Source organism: Oryctolagus cuniculus, chromosome 4, assembly GCF_964237555.1.
Source record: "Oryctolagus cuniculus chromosome 4, mOryCun1.1, whole genome shotgun sequence".
In the NCBI taxonomy this organism is placed as follows: domain Eukaryota; kingdom Metazoa; phylum Chordata; class Mammalia; order Lagomorpha; family Leporidae; genus Oryctolagus; species Oryctolagus cuniculus.
The window spans coordinates 132,706,397-132,730,274 of NC_091435.1; the positions used below are offsets into that span (position 1 = coordinate 132,706,397).

The 23,878-nt window shown below is 41.5% G+C and overlaps 1 long non-coding RNA gene across 1 annotated transcript in view; it reads left to right on the forward strand.

The window, feature by feature from the left end:
- Window positions 1-23,878, forward strand: part of LOC103350414 (uncharacterized) — a 259,649-nt gene that overhangs the window by 220,474 nt on the left and 15,297 nt on the right. The gene's annotated exons all lie outside the window — the stretch shown is intronic.

Below are 23,878 nucleotides of genomic sequence, written 5' to 3' on the forward strand. Positions count from 1 at the left end.
TTTCCTTACTGTTCTTCAGATTGGATAATTTATATTGACTTGACCTATCTACCATTTCTCTAAGTCTTTCCTTGGTCCCCTGTAATTCACTGTTGAGCCTATCCACTTTGATTTTATTTTTGTTCTTATATATCTCATTTCTAAGATTTCCATTTGGCATATGTATGTATTTATGTGTTATTTGCTGAGACTTTATTTTTTTTAAAGATTTTATTTATTTATTTGAGAGGTAGAGTTACAGACAGAGAGATAGAGAGAAAGGTCTTCCACCCACTGTTCACTTCCCAAATGGCTGCAATGGCTGGAGCTGGGCCAATCTGAAGACAGGAGCCAGGAACTTAGGCCATCTTCTGTTGCTTTCCCTGTTCATAGTAGAGATCAGGATCGGAAGAGGAGCAATTGAGACTAGAACCGGTGCTCATATGGGATCCTGATGCCACACTACACTATGGCGCCAGCTCCATTTGCTGAGACTTTAAAAACAATTTTGTTTTAAGCATTGTCCATCCATTTGGGCTGTTTAACAAAATATTATGAGCCAGGTATCTTTTAAATAACAGGCATTTATTTCTCACAATTCCAGAGGTCGAGAAGTTCATGGTCAAGGTGCCTGATGCAGATCTAGGATCTATTGAGGGTCTGCTTTGTGGTTGATAGATAATGCCATCTAGCTGTAGCCTTCACATAGTAGAAGTGGTGAATATCTTTCTGGCATCTCTTTTATAAGGTCACTAATCTCATCCTTGAAGGCTCTGCTTTCATGACCTAATCACCCAAAGTCCTACCTCCTAATTCTATCACCTTGCAGGTTGGCATTTCATATATGAGTTTGAGGAGATGGGACATAAACATTTAGTCCATTTCAAGCATGCTCATAATTGTTCATTAAGCCATTTCTATCAAAATTGTCTTAAAAGCATTATCAGATAATTCTAACATCCTTGTCTTCCCAATGTTGGCAGCTATTCATGATTGATTGTTTTTCTTTCTTTTTTTTTTAAAAGATTTTATTTATTTATTTGAAAGTCAGAGTTACACAGAGAGAGGAGAGAGAGAGAGAGAGAGAGAGAGAGAGAGAGAGAGTCTTCCATCCAATGGTTCACTCCCCAATTGGCTGCAATGGCCGGAACTGTGCTGATCTGAAGCCAGGAGCTTCTTCTGGGTCTCCCACAGAGGTGCAGGGGCCCAAGGACTTGGGACATCTTCTACTACTTTCCCAGGCCATAGAAGAGAGCTGGATGGGAAGAGGAGCAGCCTGAATAGAACTGGTGCCCATGTGGGATGCCAGTGCCTCAGGCCAGGGTGTTAACCAGCTGCACCACAGCGCCGGCCCCAGATTGGTTCTTTTTCATTCAAGTTCTAATTTCCTAGTTCTTAATGTAGTGAGTAATTTTTGATTAGAACTTGGACATTTTCACAGAATATTATGAGACTCTGCTGTTTTATCTGGCTTTCCTTTTTACTGCCTCATTACTGGCAGATGGAGTTAGAAGTTCAGGGTCCCACTCAGCTTTCTTTGATACTCAGTGGGGCAGCTTTGTCTTGTTGCAAGGTTGGGATGGGAATTTTTACTTACCAGATAATCTCTGCTATCACCATAGTGGCCTTGGTACCACTGGTCTATAGGGTAACTCTTGACTCTCCAGAATGCTTTCTCTGGCACCGCCCTGGTAGGGAGTGGAGGTGTGCTTCATTCCCTCTGGGGGAGGAATGGAAATCCAGGATCCCCAGTGGTCACCTCCAGCATGATGGAGGACTTTATTCTTGGCAAATGGACATGAAAATCCAAGCTTCCTACTTATTTCTTTCTGACTCCAGCTCAGCAAGGGTGTTTTGGTGTCTCATTGAAAGCTCACAAAGGTAGGAGGCTCTGCACTTGAACTTTACTGGTGTGGGTGGAGCTGAGGCCACTGCTATTTCCCCTTCCCTCTGCCCCTCATGGCATTTGCCTAGAGTAGAGCAGTTACTATCTAAAAGTGTTCTGTTTTTCTAAGTTGTCCCTTTCCTGGTCTTTTGGGTAGTGAGTCAGATTTCTGTTTGACTTATTTTTATCTGTGCCCATTGGTGTTTCTGGGTTGTCATGATTTCAACTTCAAGTGTGGTATATGGTATATGTGAGGTAGAGAGTAGACCTAGGAACTCACCAACACATCTTTCAGAGTCCTGAGGTTCTCAACAAGTCTGCCTTCTTCTCACCATTTTTGGAGTCTTTTTGTTTTGCTTTATACACAAGCATAATATCTAGGGTTTTAGTTGCCTTAGTGGAGGAAATAGGTAATGTACTTTTAGTCTAGCTTCCCAGAAGTACAGATCTCTAGGGGATATATTTTTATTATTTGCATGGTATGTATAAATGTGCCATATGCATAGGCAAGGTCCCAAATGCATTTTCTTTTTTTTTTTTTTTTTGACAGGCAGAGTGGACAGTGAGAGAGAGACAGACAGAGAGAAAGGTCTTCCTTTTCCGTTGGTTCACCCCCCCAATGGCTGCTGCAGCTGGCGCACTGTGCTGATCTGAAGCCAGGAGCCAGGTGCTTCTCCTGGTCTCCCATGCGGGTGCAGGGCCCAAGAACTTGGGCCATCCTCCACTGCACTCCCGGGCCATAGCAGAGAGCTGGACTGGAAGAGGGGCAACTGGGACAGAATCCGGCGCCTCGACTGGAACTAGAACCAGTGTGCAGGTGCCGCAGGCGGAGGATTAGCCTATTGAACCGCGGCACCGGCCCCAAATACATTTTCATAATAAGGAACTAATATTTGATCTGCTGTGAGGCACTTATCTGTATTCGTTCATTGATTCCTTCAATAATTGTTTTTCTAAGCACAAAGGGCACCATGATAGCTTCCTAATTGATCTCAGTGTCCTTGGGTGCTCTCCCTAATCTTGGTAGCCAGAGTGAGCCTTTCCTAAGGAAAGCAAATCATGTAATTCTTCTCCATAAAATGTTCCAAAATTTCTCACCGTAATTCAGAGTGAATCTAGAGTTTTTATTATGAATGACTGAAATAAGAAACAATTCCAGTGTGAGAAGCAGATAGAATCATGGGGATACGACTCTGGAGTTCTGGATTCTAGCCCTGCCTCTGCCACCAGAGCACTGTGACCTGGGGAGCCATTTACGCCTGCTGGGCCTCTGGTTCTCTAACTATAAAAATAAGCCAGAGGTGAGCTCTCCCAAACTTGCTACTATCCCTCGCATCCTACAAAGACTGAAAAGCTGATACTATAAATAGGATTTTTATACTTGTTTAGTAGTGTGAATCTCCTCATATCTGAATAAATCCACAAAGTTATTTTCAGTGATGCCACTTAGAATAAAAAATTAACGTCTGAAGTCATTGCACAGTCTTACTTCCTTCACACTTTGTCTTTTCCTGAAATGCTTTCCTTCAGATCTCTCTGTGGCTCACTCTCACAGCCTTCAATCTTTGCTCAAGATCACCACACCAACGAAGTCTTTCCTGATTCCATCCTACATTTAACTGAATCCCTGCTCCCACTCCTAAACTATGATCCCCGTTTCCATGTATTACTTTTCTCCTTAGCCTTATCAATCATATTCTATGTATTTTATATATTTATTTAAAAATTTGATTTATTTTTGTTTTCTGTCCCATTCATTGTCTTTTTCCTTCTCCTAGACAGCAATTTCTCTCATGGCAGAGGTATTCTGCTTAGGTGTTTCTTAGGTATTGTAGACTGAACAATTTTAGCAGTGCCACATGCTCAAAAATATTTACTGAATAAATGACCAAGCTCATATCTAGTTATGTTGTTAAGCTTTACTTTGTCACTGACAATGACAAAGACAGAATGAGGATTGGAGTCCTCAAATCCTTCTTTTCATCCATCTTCAGTCTTGCTGCATTAACCAGTCACTCAGCACATTGAACCAGATTCCTGAAGGTGTATTGCATTTAACTGAAATATCAAGTTAATGCACAGAATCAAATCATATCCATTTTACAACATGGGAGAACAAAATTTAGGCCAACAAAATGTCTAGCATAATAACTGTCTACTTAATATACAAAGCCTGTTAGAATATAATCTCACACAAAATGAAAGCATTGATTTACTTAGCACACAGTACTGTTATCACGACTAGATCATTTATGCGGAAATTTATCTCCTTGACCACTTCACTAGATGCAGGTGCTGAGCTATAGCTGGTGATGTGGGGCAGACAGTGTAGAACCCCCAGAGTGTTGCACATGCAGTTTTATGGACCCAGACACTTTAACAGTTGTTTTATCTGCTTATTAACATCTCCCTTTGGAAATGAATGGTTATGTGAACCCGGAAGAGTTCAGAAAGAGAAAGCAGGAGCTATCATCATTTTCATCATCATCATCTACTTCTTTTAAAAGATTTATTTATATGAAAGACAGACAGGGAAACTGGTTCACACCCCAAATAGCTACAACAGCCAAGTCTGGCCAGGCTGGTATCCCACATGGGTGGCAGGTGCCCAGGTACTTGAATCGTCTTCCATTGCCTTTCCCGGGAAAATTAGTATGAAGCTGGATCAGAAGCATAGCAGCTGGGACTCTAACCTGCACTAAGATACAAGATGCCAGTGTCCTAAATGGTGGCTTAAGTTGCTGCACAACAATGCAAGCCCCTGGAACTATAACCTTTTGAATTTTTCTTTGAGGTGTGGTTTGCCATGTTTTTTTAATAATTCTAAAATGCCAGTGGAAAAGAAAATTTTGCTTTCAAAAAACTAAAGATGTAAGTGTTCAAGTTTTCAGTTTGGGAACCAAGTTTCAGTCTGAACATCTAGCTTAAGGTTGTAAGGAAAAAAAAGACTGCTTTTAAAAATCATAGATCTTGCTTTCCTTTATGCCAAGTTTTCTGATGAGTGCAACATTCTTAGCAGTGCTGAGCCAAATCTTGTGTCTTACTATGAGATACGTGCAGAAGAAGCAAGGGAACCAAAGCCTGGAGGAGATGCCACTTATTTGGCGCCTGTGCCTTTGGCTTCCTCCCAGTTGTTCTTGTGGCTGTGTGCGTTTCTACTGAGTTTTCAGTAACAAGCAGGCCTGGCATTTCCTCAGAGACTCTGTGAGGTCCCTTTTATTTTCTGTCCTGACTTTTTATCTAGTTCATCACACTAACAAATCCTAGGGATAAAAACAAATTGCCCAGGACAGAGGCCATTTTCTTAATTAATATTAGCATGTGAGACAAGGTTGCAACATCTGCACTCCCTATCAAAAAATAAATAAAAACAAAAACAAAAACCCCTAACACACACATGCATGTGTGCACGTGCGCACACACACACACACACACACACACAAAGTAATAGCAAAATAAAAAAGTCTACACCCACCCACCCAACTGATGAACTAATAAAAAAAAGTTCTCTCTTAGGGATTTGGCAGAATCTCCAAGTTGTCTTCCCCATGCCCCATTGGTCAGAGGCAATTTATTCTGCTTAGGGCTGTAGTTCTTGCATTGTAGACAGTGATGCTGTGAGTAGGAGTTGACTTTTATTTTATTGAAAGCCAAAACCTGCAGAAAATGCCATGTAGCATGTAAAATAAGACAGACTGGAAATGGAAGCCATCGCTAAGCCCTGAAACACGAAATCCTGAACCTGAATGTTGGCTTAAAAATTCATCCTGTCCTATCTAGCCTGACTTGATAGAGCCGCAGGACTGAGAATCTCATGGACAATATGGTGTGTTTATCATGTCACAGGTCATTTCCTTTGCTTTCCTAAACATGTTTTTCAAATTGGTTTCAACTTGATCCAGCTGCCTCTCATGGAGCATATCGAAAGTATAACTGCCCTAAATATGACAGATAGCTAGCAACTGTTGTTGAAACACTGACACTGCACTGGAACTGCCTTCACATGGAGGTCGTGCCTTGCGAAAGCCACATTCTAAGAACTATTTGTCTTTATGATAAGCTTTTGCATGAACATGTTTCCTGATAGGAACATTGAGAGGGTGCATCTTGCCATCTTCAGTTTTTGAGCGGTAAATTGTTCCATGATGGCAAAGCAGAAGTTATATACACTTACAGATTCAAGTTCAATATGTCCACACTGACTTCACAGATCCTTTAGTTTCCTACATCATATATCACAACATAGACTCTGTCCCTGTAACCATTAACTGCATACTCTGTGACTTTTGGCCTGATGGGTGCATCATTTCTGTCCAGGTAAGCAATATTGCCATATATAATATTAGGTGGGTCTCTGGAAAGGCAATGGAATTGATAAAAATAATCTAATCCATGTGGATATTTTTCAGCTCATCTCAGTGCTCTTTTAATCCATGCTTTTTCTTAAATACTGTATTTGCAATTTAAGCACTGCCACATGCTGCCACTGCTTTTATAAAGATACATTAGATTGATAGAATGATGCTACATTCTTTATGACTGGAGAAAATAATGACTTCCTCTGTTTCCCCTAATCATGTTTTTATGGTTTATTTTCCAAAATACTGCATACTTGACCTTAAAAGGGGAAAAACACTGCACATTTCATTTAATGAGTAATAAAAAGTTGGGTATTCTCATTTTGCATTTAAACCTATGGGGAATACATTTTACTATATTTTCATTATGATCAATTCTAGCTGACTCTGCCTGCTTGAGGACTGTATGTCTCAATAATTGAAAATAGATGCAGTGGACTTTGACCTATTTTACTTTCCATGTCTCTAAGTTGAAAACCATTTCACAGTCTCCCATGAGATTTTAGGAAGGCACTATTTCTAGTGGAAGGAAAAACACACCAACTCATGCTTGATTTTCTTTCCTCTTCACTAAGCTACCTTTTAATAGTTCTTCCACTACAGATCCTAGAGCAATGGATGACACATGCTACTGTTTCATCCTGTTTAAGAGGTAGAACACTTCTGGGGTCCGTGCTGTGTCTCACTCAGTTAATCCTCCGCCTGTGGCACTGGCATCCCATATGGGCACTGGGTTCTAGTTCCGGTTGCTCCTCTTCCAGTCCAGCTCTGCTGTGGCCCGGGAGGGCAGTGGAGGATGGCCCAAGTGCTTGGGCCCCTGCACCCGTGTGGGAGACCGGGAGGAAGCACTTGGCTCCTGGCTTCAGATCGGCGCAGCACCATCCGTGGTGGCCATTTGGGGAGTGAACCAAGAGAAGGAAGACCTTTCTCTCTGTCTCTCTCACTGTCTATAACTATACCTGTCAAAAAAAAAAAAAAAAAAAAAAGAGGTAGAACACTTCTAATTCATTCCTCTCAGAAAAGTGCACTGTTTGAACAATTTGCTACTTTCACGTATAAGTTTTAAAAAGCTGGTCATCTTCAAATCTTCAGATCTTATAATTGTATGGCCAACATTATTAATATAATTGGGGAGAACCCTCTTCCCCTTGCTGCACACTCACAATTGCTAAGGACTGTTAAAATAAAATGATCTGAAACATGATAAAAAATATGATGAGTCCATTCCTTAGGAATGACATAACAATATAGATAAGATGGAAAGTTAGTTGGAATTTGCCCTTTAGTTCCTTAAAGACCTGAACTTCCCCAATTTTGACTATATAGACAGACCTTAGTCCTAAATTATGACATTGAAGGACACAGCAATATTTTTTGTTTATTTTTAAAAAGATTATATTATTTTCTTTCACTTGTTGAGTTGAGGCAAGGACTTTTAATAAAAGTGCATAATAGTTACATAATGACATGTCTAAAGTACTCCAGTAATGCTGGTTACCCTAGTAATCTGTCAAAGCTATATATGAGTTTGATAATTATCTAGTTTTGAATTTCTACTTAATTATTGAGGATTATATGATATTTGAAAAAGTATATCTTAGGGCTGGCATTGTGGTACAGTGGGTTAAGGTTTTTTTTTTTTTTTGCGATGCCGGCATCTCATATCAGCCCATTTATTCAAGTCTTGGCTGCAATGCTTCCAATTCAGCTGCCTGCTAATGCACTTGGGAAGGCCCCAAGTATTAGGGCCTCTACCAACCACCTGGGAGACCCAGATGGAATTCCTGGCTCCTGGCTTCAACCAGGCCCAGATCCAGTTATTCTAGTCACTGGGGAGTGAACTCGCACATAGGAGAGCTTTCTTTGTTTCTCCTTCTCTTTTTGTCATTCTTTCTTTCAAAGAAAAATATACTTTCAAAGAAGCTATAGTTTCTAACTAGCAATGTATGAGCAGCAACTTGATAAATCTGTTTTTTTCTTGGGCTATTTTCAGAAATATGTTCAGAGGTTCTGTTACTCATTGTGCTTCTCTTATTTTCGGTAGAGAATCAAGTCCATGTTCTGTACCTCTTTGAAGCGTGAATTAGTTTTAATGAAATGTAAAATATTCATAATCCATCTAACACATTTAATGATCATTCAAGAATTTGATATTTCTATTGCTTTCTAACACAGTGTAGGAAAACACGCTTCACTTATCATTAGGATTTGTTTGACAAATGTCAACTTATTTTCAAAATAAGCTGATCAGCCTTATAATTTAATCAAAAGTTAGTGACTAAATTGTCACTCTAAGTCTATACATAATCCAGGCAATGTACTGACACTTCCTAAGTAAGTTTTTCAAACTTGTTATTTTGTTTTCACAGTTGATGCTCAAAAACATAGAAACTCAGCCTATTAATGAGAGCAAACAACAAAAATCCTTCATGAAGATTCATGTGTGGCTAGGAGAGGAAAGAGTGGGAGAGGAATTTTGGTGAGGCCCATTATGTATGGAGCACTGAGGAGCTAACTGCACAGGTCTCATTTTGTGGTGTGAAGCTGTGAGTTTGGAAAGTGTATCACACCTTGACCACCATGGCTTATGCCTCTGTTCAGTTTCTCAGCTCTGACTGCTTCCCTTATTGCTGCTTGTAGTAAAATGGCAAAGAAGCTGGGAGACTTTCTTGCAGACCAGTGGAAGGATGTAGTTATAGTATAGTATTTTGGAGTTGTTTGGGACTTTAGAGTTTATCAAATCCAATCTCAGGGAGACTAAACAACTTTCTCAAGGTCCTGTTGTCATGAAGTTGTGGGTTCCTTGTACACTGGACCAGTTTCATGCATTATCATGCATTCTAACTGTTGTATGTGTGGTATTGAATGTCTTTCTGGTTCCTGGGATCTTGGATTAGGTGGATCCCATTACCTTGCTTTCATGTTATCTTATTCCATTTCCATGGGTAGCTGCTGGATCTCTGAATGCATTGTTCTGTCTGGGGAATTCTGAGAAATCAAACCAGAGATTTGAAATTATCAGGCTCAAGTGAAAGCAAATTAGGATTTATCGAAGTGTACACTAGGAAGCTCAACCACAAAACTGATTGAAAGGCTAAGCCTGAATATACGAATCTTCCTAGATATTTCTCACAATGCATTCTTTTGTGCCTGCATTATCTATTACATTTTTATAAGCACTTTTTATTCAGGCTAGAGCTAGAAGAATGAAAAGTTTATGAAAGGATCAAAGCATTTATGTCTCAATTTCCTTGAGCTCTAGTGGGAATCCCTTCACACTGCTGAATCTATTCATAGAGACATGTTTAGGAGAGAAAAAGAAATCATCTGGTATTGTATCAGTGAAATACTCATTCATTCATTCATCTCTGTGTGTGTGTGTGTGTGTGTGTGTATGTATGTGATGTGTGTGTGTGTGTCTATGTATGTATGTCAAGGTGTAATCAGTTATTATTTCCACAAGCCCAATTTTGCCTTTGGCTAGCTATAGGATATTACTCAACAAGCTATCTTGAGTTCAATGTGAATACAATTTCCCTTATACTCTTTAACAACTGTATTTTGAGATTTTTAACTTCAGCATCTATAGATATTGAAGATAGCTTAAGCTAGGTCCTTAAGATGTTTGCTACAAGAAATGAAAACAACCCTCCCAGCTTTAATCTTTTATCTTCATGAAGTTCTCTTCTTGATCATGGCTGCTTGCATGCCTGTCTGTGCCATTTCTGGGTTATATGTTTCCTCCTTTCTATTACATAACAAGAAGACTGCCCTCTAAAGTGAGTATTGGTACACTTCGAGCTGGTCTTGGTTGACACAAATTAATTAGAATTGTAAATTATTACATAATTCTTCCTTCTACATTGGATCTGTAGTTAAAATGCTGGCACTCACTAATTAACAGGCTCGATTCTGCCTTTTCAGAGAGGCTAGTTCATAAAGGATTTGATGCTTTCTTCCCTGAAACAAACAAAAACAGCTTTGGAACTGTCAGAAATAACAGCAGCTCTTGAAGGCTAATCATTACCAGCTTTTGTCATGTGGTTGTAATTGTTGCATGAATTCTGCTTCAATCAGGGAAAAATATGCTTAAGTGCCAGTAAAAGTTTTTATGCTGCTATGAAATTTTGCAATTTATGGCTTTGTACAGATCAGCCTGTGTTACTAGGCAACACCGTATGTGTTGCTCACTCAAATTATTCCTTAATCCCCAGTGTTGCTACAAATTGTAGCTCAAGAAAAAAAATCATAATAAACTCTTATAACATAGGGTTAAATTCTGATGATAAAATTGAAATGGAAGTTGCAATGCTGACAAAGGAAGCAGTGTTTTTTTTTTTTTTTTTAACTACACTTAATCAGAAACAATAAGAACATTTAGACCTTGCCTATATTCATCTCAGGAAAAAAAAAGTGGTTTCACATGAATTTAATGATCAGGTATTTCTCTGATTGGTCATTAAGCGGGCCAGGTTTTGGCACTTAAGCAATCATATCTATGATGCTGGTTTTAATTAAGAAGTACACTGCAGGGTATTCAATGACCAGGGAAGTGCAGGATTGCTGCTTGCTTGCTGTGCATCCATATGCATTTGAGAAAAAACAAACCCTGAAAGAGATACAAGGGCTCTCTCCCTCCATCTTTACGTTGACCGCCTGCCTGTGACCGACCGCGGCTGCGCAGAGACTGACTCTGAGGATTGGCGCCAACTCTAAGCACTCTCACTTTCCCAGCAAGAGGTTGCAACTTGTTCCTCCCGCAACGCCAAATAACATGGCACTGGATTCACTTCAGAGATGTGCGATGTCAGAGCCATGTTAGCGAAAGGCTAGAACCGTGTTAGAACAGCTGCCGGAACCTTGGTTTGTGGTTTGGAGGACTTTCTGGTTTGAATACTTTCAGTGTTTTGAATTTCTGTTCTGATTGTTCTCAAGCAGCCTAAATGAAAAACAGTCACCATGCCAAAAGCAACAGAAGTCACGTTGTCAATGGACACTCCTCAAGTTTTATTTCAGTGCGACTGTCACGTGTCCATATAGGAAATGCCTCGTAGGAAAATGCATGAGATGCGCATGCGTAGAAATGGGAGCTGTGAGCTCAGGTTCTGGCTGACTAGACCTCACTTTCTGGATCCTCACTGCGTGAAATGCGGCCAGGGAGCAGCCCCAAGGGAATACTCTAGGAGCTCGTGAGGAATGCAGACTCCCAGGCCCCACCCCCGGCATTATGCATCAAAATCTGCAGCCTCACAAATTTCCCTGGGTCAAGTGTATTTAACGCCTTTCGAGACTGGGAGGCACAGCTCAAAACAGAGCTGGATCCCCTCTGCCACAGGCCCTTTGCTTTGCTGGCTCAGTGTCTCTCCAGCTGGGAGGTGTGACCCAGGAGGGTGCGTAGGAGTTGTCACTGTGAAGAAGAAAGGAGGACAAGCTGCTTCTGAGCTGGGGACAGCTTATTAGAGCAGCTTCTTCAGTGACACTCTAGGCTTCTCCCTTCCAATTACCTGCAAAACTCCCTCCCCTTCCTTCCCAGATCTCCTGGGGGATGATTTGTCGCTTCCTCCAATTGCCTTCTCCTATTCTCAGGGCTGACCTATGGTGTGAGATTAAGAGCCCTAGAAGCATCTTCTGCACCAGAGTTCTCTCCTCGCTGTCTGACACTGATTTACGGTTGGGATTTCACTTCCAAAGCTCCACTCTTTTAGGAGGCCTTGTCCTTTGTGGAAACAGGGAGCCTCCCACGTGGGCTTGGCCTGGATGTCTTCACTGGTGAAATATAGGGGTAGGAGAGACCATCCACAAAGATGTCTCCTTGCCTGAAATCTTTTTTTTTGAAGATTTATTTATTTGGGGCTGGCACTGTGTGTAGCGGATAAAGCTGCCACCTGCAGTGCCGGCATCCTATATGGGCACTGGTTCGAGACCCGGATGCTCTACTTCCAATCCAGCTCCCTCCTATGGCCTGGGAAAGCAGCTCTGGCTATCTGGAGAGTGAACCAGCAGATGGAAGACTTCTCTCTCTCTCTCTCTCTCTCTCTCTCTTCCTTTCTCTCTCTGTAACTCTGCCTTTCAAATAAATAAATAAAAAAGATTTATCTATTTCAAATAAATAAATAAATAAAAAAGATTTATCTATTTATTTGAAAGGCAGAGTTACAGAGAGGGAGAGACATACAGAGAGAGACAGAGAGTTCTTCCATCTGCTGGTTCACTCCTCAGATGGCTGAAACTGCCAGCGCTGGGCCAGGCCAAAGCCAGGAACCAGGAGCATCATCCGGGTCTCCTAGGTGGGTGGCAGGGGCCTAAACATTTGGGCCATCTTGCACTGCTTTCCCATTATATTAGCATGGAGTTGGATAGGAAGTAGGAGGTAGGACATGAACCAGCCCCCCACGGGATGCCAGCATTGCAGGTGGCAGCTTAACCAGCTACACCACTCAGTTCTAGCAACTTTCTGTGGAAGGTGGATTTCTTCATAGGCAAGACCCGCATTCTGACTTTTGTCATGAAAGTGTGTGTTTTCATCTTTTGGAGCAAAACCTAGGGAAAGCCAATGTACTTTGCCTAAGAGGAAATTTGGGGATTCTTCATGCCTGCAGAATGGAGGAGAGGAAAAGAAGGGAAGGGAAGGAAGTAGGAAGCCAGGGAGATAAAGGGAGGACCTCCCACCCCAGGAAGTGGGTTTCCTTTGCTTCCCTCTTGAGCTGATTGAACAATGCACACACCGTGCTTGATGTGAGTGGGTTTCTCGTGGACAGTAAAGAAAGGGCTGTGTGTTCTGGGCTATGTGGTGTACAACAGAAACAGTTTGTAACAGACGAGGAGCCCACAGAGGAGCAAAAGGAGGAAGAGGACCTAAGCAGCCCTTTGGCCCTTGGGTGGACAGCATCGAGCTCTGCCCAAATCCTTTCTACAGTGAGGGATTTTGTGGGTGGGGTGGTCGGGTGGCACTCACACCCAGAGTCTGAGAGAGATGATGGCCAACAGCCCTTACCTGAGTTTGCTCCCGTGGATCCTCTGCTGGAGAGAGGGAAGAGCACATCCAGAGACTGGTCAGTGTGGGGTACGAAGGTCAGGCCCTTGGCCCAAATTTGGTGGAGCTCTGCAAGGCCATTCTGGCTGCTGAACTCCCTGTGGGATTGTCTGAGACTTCATTGACATTGAATCCTTGTAGCCCAGCTTCCTCCTCTTCCTGCTTCCTTTGTTTCCTCACAGATGTTCTTGGGAGCACTCCTCAAGTCCTGCACACAACTGGTATCTCGTGGTGTGCCACTGGGGAACCCAACCTGTGAAACGTGCTGATCTCCTCAGGACTCGCAGAGATCTTGGGCAAGGACTCAGATTTCCATGAATGCTACAGGTGATGGGGAGGAGGAGACAGCAATTTTACCTGTGTCTGATGAGGGTGGCAGGAAAGCCCAGGTGAGGCTGAATATTTATATAAATCTGTTAGCAGCATTTTTGTCAGCAACTTTTGGAGTTACTGCCAAATGTGCAAAGGCAGTGTGTCTAGACTTATTCCTGAAGTTGCTTACAGCAACGTTCTAGAATCCTTCTCGATATAGCCACCAAATCATGGTGGCGGGCTCAGGTTAAAAAAAATCCACATCTGTTTTCCAGGAGTAGAATTTCTCAGCTTGTGTCTTGTGTATAATAACAAGAACCTTCTGGAAAAAGTATTCATAGACAGTCTCAAGTTTAATTTGGAGTCATAATATTGCATATTGGAGGTATAATATTGGATACTCTTATTTTAGAAGTGGGTTCTGGGCTTATAGAATGATAGACACCAGTGACAGCAGAAAAAATATTCCTTTATGGAAGTTTTTGATTTTATCTCTCTAGTATTAACATGTTTGAGTTAAAAAGCTAAATAAGCCATAGGGTGGGAGCTACAGCCTTGATATTATCACTCCCAACAAAGTCTAGATATTGTTCTTACTCTCACAAGGTTATGAACAAAAATTAATTTTTTTTTGTACCGCACTGATCCGAAGGCAGGAGCCAGGTGCTTCTCCTGGTCTCCCATGGGGTGCAGGGCCCAAGCACTTGGGCCATCCTCCACTGCACTCCCTGGCCACAGCAGAGAGCTGGCCTGGAAGAGGGGCAACCAGGACAGAATCCGGCGCCCTGAGCAGGACTAGAACCCAGTGTGCCGGTGCCGCAAGGCGGAAAAATTAATTTTTAACTTCTGTAAACTAGTCACTTGCTACCAGTACTTTTTAAAAATGTGAGGTGAGGTTATATGAATGACATTGGTAACTTTTGTGCAGAGAATGATTACTTGGAATGTAGACGTTTAGGTATTATCTGCATTATAATTTATATATATATTTAAATATTTTATTTTTATTTATTTGAGAGGTAGAGTTACAGACAGTGGGAGGGCAAGACAGAGAGAAAGGTCTTCCATCTGCTGGTTCACTCCCCAAATGGCCACCACAACTGGAGTTGGGCTGGTCTGAAGCCAACAGCCAGGAGCTTCTTCTGGGTCTCCCACAAGGGTGCAGGGGCCGAAGTGCTTGGGCCATCTTCTACTGCTATCCCAGGCCATAGCAGAGAGCTGGATTGGAAAAGGAGCAACTGGGACTAGAACCGGCACCCATATGGGATGCTGGCACTGCAGGCGGTGGATTAACCTACTGCACCATGGCCTCGGCCCCCAATAATTTACATCACTTACTCCTCATGTAGGATCTCTGTCCTTAATGTGCTGTGCATTGAGATTTAATGCTATAACGAGTACTCAAACAATATATTTCACTTTGTGTTTCTATGGGGGTGCAAACTGTTGAAATCTTTACTTAATGCATACTAAACTGATCCTCTGTAAAAAAAAAAAAAAAAAAAAAAAAGGAAAAGAAACTATCAACTCCCAACTTGACTCTCACTGGGATTAAACATGACAATAGGTCTGATCTGATTTCATCATCATTAAAAAAAATCATCTATTATTTTTCACTTTATGTTTCTGTGTGGGAGCAAACTGTTGAAATCCTTACTTAATGTATACTAAGCTGATCTTCTGTATATTAAGATAATCGAAAATGAATCTTGATGTGAATGGAAGGGGAGAGGGAGTGGGAAAGGGGAGGGTTGTGGGTGGGAGGGACGGTATGGGGGGAAGCCATAGTAATCCATTATTCGTACTTTGGAAACGTATATTCATTAAATAAAAGTTAAAAAAAAATAAAGATGATATTGCTTTCAGTTTTGCAAGTAGCTCCAGAATGTAATAACTGCAATAACAAAGTCTGGTGATGAGCTGAACGAATGTAAGGGGGAAAGAAGCTGAAAAGGTGGCTTAACTCGAACATGCATTGGATGAAGCCCATGAATGCCTTCCTGAGTGGATGCAAACACAGAGCACAGGGTCCTGCCATATGCAACGCACTGGGTCGTCCCTGGCCAGTGGGGACAAGAGGAAGGGACCTGTTAGGTTGGCCAGAAAACAAAATGAGGATAGATGGAGCCTGGATTCTGAATAAATTGGATTATTAAGGTGCTCTATTCCATGAGGAGCTTTTCTGCTTCCCCTACTAGGAGTGAGTGTGATAATTCTAAAACCACTGGATTGTCAATGAGTAGCTGAACAATCCTTCTTCTGAAGACTGGGGGCTGCAATTTCTCTTAGAGAGTTTTCGAAGGAAGTATCCTGATGATCTCCTTGGGGGAGATGAGAAATTCCGGCTGGCAGGAAGGCAGGGTGGGCACCCAGCATTGGCTAGCTGAGGAGACGAGTGTTAAACTGCTCTGTGTGAGGAAATAGACGCTGGCTTTGTTTCCCCAGGGGGCAGTGGTGAAAGAGGAAGAGGTCCAGAGAAGGCAGGGAATGATGTGTGAGAAATATCCGGAGGGTTAGAAACATTTTTTGAATCAAGGATGTCCCCAAATGACACAGCATGTCAATGTGTATGTGTGTTTGTGCATGTTTGTAATGGCAGCTGTTTCATGCCTGTATCACACAACCTGTGTAGGAGAGTGAGGTGACTTCTTTTTTTTTTTTTTTTTAAGGTTTATTGTTCTATTTGAATGTCAGAGTTACAGAGTCAGAAGGAGAGAGAGAGAGACAGAGAGAGAGACACAGAGAGAGAGAGAGACAGAGAGAGGTTGTTCATCAACTGGGGCATTCCCCAGATGGGCACAATGGCCAGTGCTGGCCCAGGCTGAAGCCAGGAGTTTCATTTGGGTCTCCCATGTGTATGGTAGGGTCCCAAGGACTTGGGCTGTCCTGCACTGCTTTCCCAGGGCATTAGCAGGGAGCTGGATCAGAACTGGAGCAGCCAGGACACGAACTGGAGCCTACAAGGGATGCTGATGTCACAGGTGGTTGCTTTACCCATAACACCCCAGTGCTGGCCCCGTAAGGTGATTTCTAAGGTGGACGGGGAGTAGCAGATGGCTGGAATTAGAGACTATGGAAATATAAGGTGCTCAGTCTTCTGCGGAAATTTCTGCAGATCTTGACTTTTTCAGGTAGTCTGTTTATCTTATTTAAGGTTCCAGTGGATCAGAGATCTCCACTGATATCAAATGATATTGCTACTCCTGTCAAGTACAGAAATCGATGACTCTCATAGGATATGAGTACTGGATATGCATGTATTACCAACCTTCATTGGTGTTGTGCTATTGACTTATTTAGAGGGACATTACAGAAACAATCACCTAAGTATCAGGCCTGAAGGAAAAGTATTGCTTAAAAATGACCTGTTATATGATTCTATGTCTCTATACAAAATCCCATGTGAAAAATTTCCACAGGAATTCAGCATCAAGAAGAGTGCTCCAGGGCAGTTGCTATGACACAGCAGGTTAAGCTGCCGTCTGAAGCCACAGCACCCCATAAGGGCACCAATTCATGTCTTGGCTGCTCCACTTCCAATCCAACTTCCTGCAAATGGCCTGGGATAGCAGTAGAAGATGGCCCAAGTACTTGAGCCCCTGCACCCACGTGGGAGACCCAGAAGAAGCTTCTGACTCCTGGCCCAGCTCTGGACATTGTGGCCATTTATATTCTCTCCCCTCCCACCCCGTGTGTGTATGTGTGTATGTGTGAATGTGTGTATGTGTGTATGTGTGTATGTGTGTATGTCCTTCTCTTTCCCTGTAACTCTGCCTTTCAAATAAATAGATGAATCTTAAAAAAAATAGAAAACTGCTCAATTTGGGGACCTGATTCACTTTCACTTGATAAAAAGAGTTGGAGATTTAGTATACCTGACTTTTCATTTCAGGTGCAAGATGCCAAGAACTCTATTTTTCTCAGTTACAACAATTTATTTTGCTTGTACACTTGTTGGTTTTACTTCTTCTCTTCTGTGGTTCTTCTGTTTGGTTTCTTTCATGCTACTCTGTTTTAGCATGTTTTCACTGGAAGCTACTCAAATATTCTATGGAGATATTTAGGAAAAAAATAAAATCGCACACTCCTGATTTTGTTCCATAAACATTTTCATCAGAATCCCACCATGTGCTAAGATACTGCAGTATGTCCCGATGGTGCTGCCAGCAGCACACATGCTCACGGGTTTCACTTCTGCACTTGGTGTCTTTTCTGTGGATTAGCTGCTCAGTGGGACCTGCACCACCATTTTCCACCCATGGAAGGGGAGGCACAACCACTTAGCTCTATATCATGCTGCCAGCTGTTCTTGTTCCTAACATTCATGAGTGAATTTAAAATGTATCACTTTTTGCACAAATGGAATAGATTTGTCTATTTAGCTCCAGAAATGACATTGGTCTCATTAGTGCATGGAGTAGGTTATTTGGATGCAGTTGTCTTGCAATGCAATTTAAGAAGGTCAGTGAAACCCAGGACACAGAGGGAAAGTCAATTTATAGGTTACAAAGGTTGGGAGGCCAACACATTGCTGTTGACTACCATGCATTGCTGCTAATGCTTACAGCTTGAAACTGCTCCTCCTTTTCTCCTCTACCCCTTGGCACTATTGACATTTTGGAACAGATAGCTCTTCATTGTACAGGACTGTTCTGTGCATTGTGGAAAGTTTAGTGTCATCCCTGGTTCCTATCCACTAGATGTCATTAGCACCATCCTCCTCCAAGTTCTGAGAACCAAAAATGTTTTAAGACATTGCCAAATATCCCCTGGGTGGCACAATCTCTCTTGGCTGAAAATCACTGATCTACCTCCATCCTTATCATCATAGGCTGCATCGCTGCTTTCCAACTCATCTTGGCTCCTGGAACTTTCTTCCTATCATGTTCTTTCCTTCAAGGGTGGTTGCTTGTGAAATGTTTTATGTGTGATTGATCCTTTCTATCTGTTCTGAAGCCATAAGCAAATGGTGCAACAGTGAACATGCTTGGCCTGCTCTGTTGCAACTCTCTTCTTACGTCTCACTGTCTTGAATGGCAGCCATTTTAAGGTGGTTTTCAATGCTGCTGCTGGAACTGTTCTCAGAACTCATGGCCCTGATCATTTTCCCTCTATCCTCTGGGTCTCTGGACACAATAGAGATAACTCACAGTTTTGTTTTCATCATTGCAGGTCTATTCTTCACTTAAATTTATTGCCAAATTTGAACCTTACAACGAAATCTTTCTCAGAATTCGATGCAGTTTAGCCACAAGATTTTTTTTTGAAAGCACATTATATTAGACTGTAATTTTTTTTTTACAAAAGGTTTATTTATTTATTTGAAAGGCTGAGACACAGAGACAGAGAGACACAGAAAGAGAGATCATCCATCTGCTGGTTTACTCACCAAATGACCAGGAGCTTCTTCTGGGTCCCCCCAACCAGCCCCCCTCATGTGGGTGCAGGGGCCCAAGTACATGGGCCATCTTCTGCTGTTTTTCCAGGTATATTAGCAGAGAACTGTATTCAAAGTGGAGGAGCTGGACACAAGCCAGTGCCCATACAAGATGCCAGCCTTGCAGGCAGTAGCTTAACCTGCTATGCCATAACACTGGCCTGGAAGGTAAAATTTTGATATGAAAATAATTTAGGAATTTCCTTCTCCTTCCCATTTAGTAAATGCTATCTAAATTGTTGACTGAAGGAAGGACCTTAGCATTTAACTAATTACTGTGACAGTTAACAGTTGTAGCCTGTTTATTTGCTAGACCCAATATAAGCTCATCCAAAATCAAATTACAACAAATGTAAAATCTAGTGCTTTGCTGTGTAAGGTCAATTAGTGCTTTCCATTAGTGAGTCCAATTTTCAAGGACAAAGACTATTGAAATTCTGGCTTGAACCACAGTAAATATGGGTTTAAGACAAACTAAAATATTATCACATTGATTTTGAATAAATAGGCATGTACAGTATTTTGGGAAGTACCCACATGATTCAAAACTTGCAATGCCATTTGAAGATGGTGCAAAGAGAAACATAGCTTAGCAAATAAAAACAAAAATTCTAGAGTCAGAATGCCTGGGTTCAGATTTCACTCCAGGATTTTCCAGCCATGTAGGGTTGAAACAATTGTGAATACTCTCTACAGATAATAACAAGTCTGACATGACTGGTTGTCATGAGGATTAAGTGACATAATGCATATAGCAGAGAATTTGATGTAGAATAGCTATACTGATTTTGCAGCAAATTGGATTTTGGTGGCTAATTCTGACAGGAAATGCATCCTCATTTGGCTGAAGACCAGAGAAGTCTGGGGAGGTTGTGCTAGTTCCTGGCAGAAGCTCCATTCCCAAGGAATGTCATAAGGCCTTGGTTCCTCTCCATTCCTTTCCTCTCCAGTCTTTCACTTTGTTCCTTGTATTCTTATATCCCCCTCTGGAAACTTATAGAAATATCCACCTTTTCCTTCGGAGTGAAAAAATAGCAGCAACAGCCTCTCACGTCTATGTAAGTTTCATGTAATGAGGAGGAAGAAGCATTTTGCCTGATTGCTTTTGACAAAAATCAGGAAATCCATTGTGAATGGGTCTGTTTAGGCCGCTTGTGCATCGCATTGTAAACAGCAAAATATAGTGGGCTGATTTTCTTAGGAGTTATAACTTCCATGGGTGTGTTGGCAATGGGATTGGAGCCCTGTCCAGTTTCTACACTGAGTGAGCATGCAAAGGGAGATAGGGAGCTATTTCTGGAAGGAGATAGAACAAATGGGATGGGGGGACTCAAACAACAGCTGTAAGTATGATATAATCAGTGGAAATGTTTTCACCTCTCTCTTTATCTTCTACTTACTATGTAAAAAATGAGAATAGCTAGTACTTATTTAGAATGCTGCCTGTGTCGCCTCTGGCTAATGTGTTTTGTTACCTGCACTTTCAGTTCTCTGAAGCTTCCTTGAAAGGTCAATGGCCAGAAAAAGGCCACAGTCAGAGTGGATCCACACCTGGAGGCTCTTGGGTTACAGTAGCTGGCTCATTCTCAGTGGATCAGCTCAGGGGACTTGCACCCATGGGGCTTTGCCCACATCTCTGTGGTGAATTCTAGAAGGGTTTCTCCCTGGTGGCCAACAACAACTTGTTTTCTACCTGACATTTTGGGGTAAATGGAGCCTATTTTCCAAATATTACCATTTAGCACCTGTATGAGCTTATTTGGTGTAGTGGAACTTGCCCAGGATGGGAAAAGAATTCCATGAGACATATTCCAACTCAATGGGAGGTGCAGCCAAGATCCTTACTCCTAATCTTGTTTGATTTTTCAAAAGAAGCCTAATAGGAGATAGAAAGAGTCAAGAACTGGGTCCAGGGGCAAACATGGCTCATCAACATTAGATCCTTAAGGCAAAGTAAACATAATAACAAACTGGCTTTTAATAGTTTCAAAATTAATATTACTTATTTATTAAATTTACATTTCTTGTGCATGTAAGTATTTTCCTATCATGTTGCTTTGAAGGGTAAATCTCACAGCCTTTAAATTCATAGAGGGTTGTTATTCAAAGCTTTCTTGTATATGAATTATTTAGGAGGCAATTTTATTAAAGCTAGATTCTCTCATTCCAAACTACTGTCTTTTGTCCAAAAACAAAAATAAGCCTAGTTAAGATTTTAATCCTGGCTCTTCCTGGATGTAGACATTTACTCTTTTTGGATCTTGGTTACATCATTTGCCATAAAGGAGGGTTGATTTGGTAAATGAAGGCTTTTTTCATTGGATTTGTGCACAGTGAGATACTGTTCTCACTGGTTCCATGAGATCCAGAGGTCTTCCAGCTCCCTTTTGAATGGAGAGGGTCCAGGTGGCATGCAGGCCATCTGTTTGGGCCCTCTGGTGATTCAGGATACTCATTTCAGCTCTTTCCTTATTATTTCATGATCCAATTTGGTCAGACAAGAGAAGAGTGTTTTTACACTGTGACAACCCTGCTTTTAATGGCCTACAATAGCACGTTTTATAGTACCCTAATCCCATCTAACTGTCAGTCTTCCTATTTCACCACACCTCTTCCCTCTTTAAACACATGCACTATTGGATGTCCTGGCCACATCCTGTCATAAGGATACATTTGAAAGAGGGATAATCCGCATGACTGTTAGTTAGTAAGATAGAGACTAAGCAGTTCCAGGACTTAGAAGCTTAGATGAAGTGCTGGCTTCTACAAAAGCAAAATTCTTTTTGATCACAAGAAGGAAGAACCCGGAAGATCCTAGTTATTGATCATTGTACTCAGATCTCTTGATTGGGGCCCTGGATGCTAATTCCAAAGTATGGAGTGTCTGGGACGGAGGTGGATTCAAGGACTACAGCAGCACTAGGGTAGGCCAACATCCTCCACACAATGGGAGGCATTGCTGCTGATAGATCCTAGTCTTACATCTCACAAATCCCAACACTGGTGAAGGGCCAACTCTCCATCTCTACCTGTTTGAAAAATCATTAGGCAAAACTGATTGGTGTGCTTCATGCCTGGACCAGTTAACTGGCATGGGAATGGGATTAAAGAGGAAAATATCACCTTTTGAGGTGGTTGTGTTCTTAGGTGAGGTGGGAAATTTTCATGATAAAGGGAAAAGGGACACTTTGTAGATGATCTTATGGGTTTCCACTGCAAAAAGACAAGAGTGGATATAAGTTACTGTTGTTATATTTTGATTGATAATCAAAATTTTGTATTTGAAACATATAACTCTGATCATTAAAGCCAGTATTCTACCTCTTTTGTTTCCTTGTTCCATTTAGATTTATTCTTTGTGTTGTGTAAGGCTTCTTGCATTGTTCTACAGGGGACTTTTTTCTCCTATCATGTATCCTGGAATATGCAGAATCAAAACAGTCGAGTCTTTCCATATACAATTTTGTCTATTGCTTTTAGCTTGCTTCCCTCCTTAATAGCTGGGTTCCCTCTTCTTCTGGTTGTTTTGGATCCAGTGCATCCAGTGGTACTGGAAACCCTAAACTTCTGTGTGCCATCCTCCTGGGGGGTCTGCACCCTGGCCTTTGAGGCACTAGACAGTTGCTTCCAACTTCCTGTCCATGCAGTGGTCTCTCTGTGTCTCATTTTCTTCTGATTTACTTTTCTTTGTACCATCAGGTTCTCATCTTTCATGCCAAGTATGCAACACCCCCTGGGGCTCATTTTCTTACCACCTGAATCTGTTTCCTCTTCTCTGGCTCCCCAGTTTGGCACGTATTATTGAAAAAAAGTTGCCTCAACACTTTATGAGACTTTCCATGGCTTGGCAGTCAAGCTAGTTCTCACTGTGCTCTCCTACAACTACACCCGGCAGCTGGTGGAAATGTCTGCCATACATCCTAAGCAATTTGTCACAGAACTCCAGTTGTCCAGCATAGAGTAGGTAAACAATACAAAGTTTTCTGAATCCATGATAAATGCTTGACTGAAAAGATGAATTTGTTCATGAGGAAATAAAAAGTGGAAGCTATATCTGTATCTGCATTTATATTACACTTGAATTTTGTTGGGTACCCAAGTCTCTCTGGAAAATATTTGTTTGCATAGATTTTGAAAGCATTCCAAAAATAAGGAGTTGGCTGGCCCTTTCAATATGTTCATGAGTAATAACTCATGGCATCCATCCTAATATTTTGGTAAGTAGATTCCCAACTTTATTATCACATTGGTCTATATAATTAGATTAAGTTCAAATAAAATGAGATATGGAACATGGTCAAATTGATCAGTAAGTTTAAAGTGTTTGGATTAAAATATTATCATAAAACTGACCTGTTGGATTTCAAGCTGGATATGTTTATAATTTAGAATGAGCTGGAATTTATTTTTTAGAAGTGATCCTTTGTGAAAATGGTTATGAACCTTTGGAGTGAGTAGCCAGCACTATATTAATATAATTAAAAGTAATAAAGAAGAAAAATATGGGAGGCACATGTAAGACATTTATTCACAAAATAACTCTATTCTTGGGCATGCAATTATGACAGGCTGCTTTATGGAAATTCAGCACAGTGCACCAAGACCTTTCTGAAAGACCTGCTCATCAGGTCATTATGCATCACTCCCATCCTTTGTTCATTGGGCCAGGATGTGTACTGCACCCTGCCCTGTGCTGACTTCAAGAACAGTGAAGGCATCTAGCTAAAGGATAAAACAGTTACCCAGCAGGCACAGAAATGTGTCAGCATGACCCGCAGGTGTAGTTGCATCCCCACTCTTTGGTATAGCCCTTCAATCCTTATGGTAAACTTCCTGCTGCTTGCATTTAGTAAATGTCATGTTTTGTTGATATT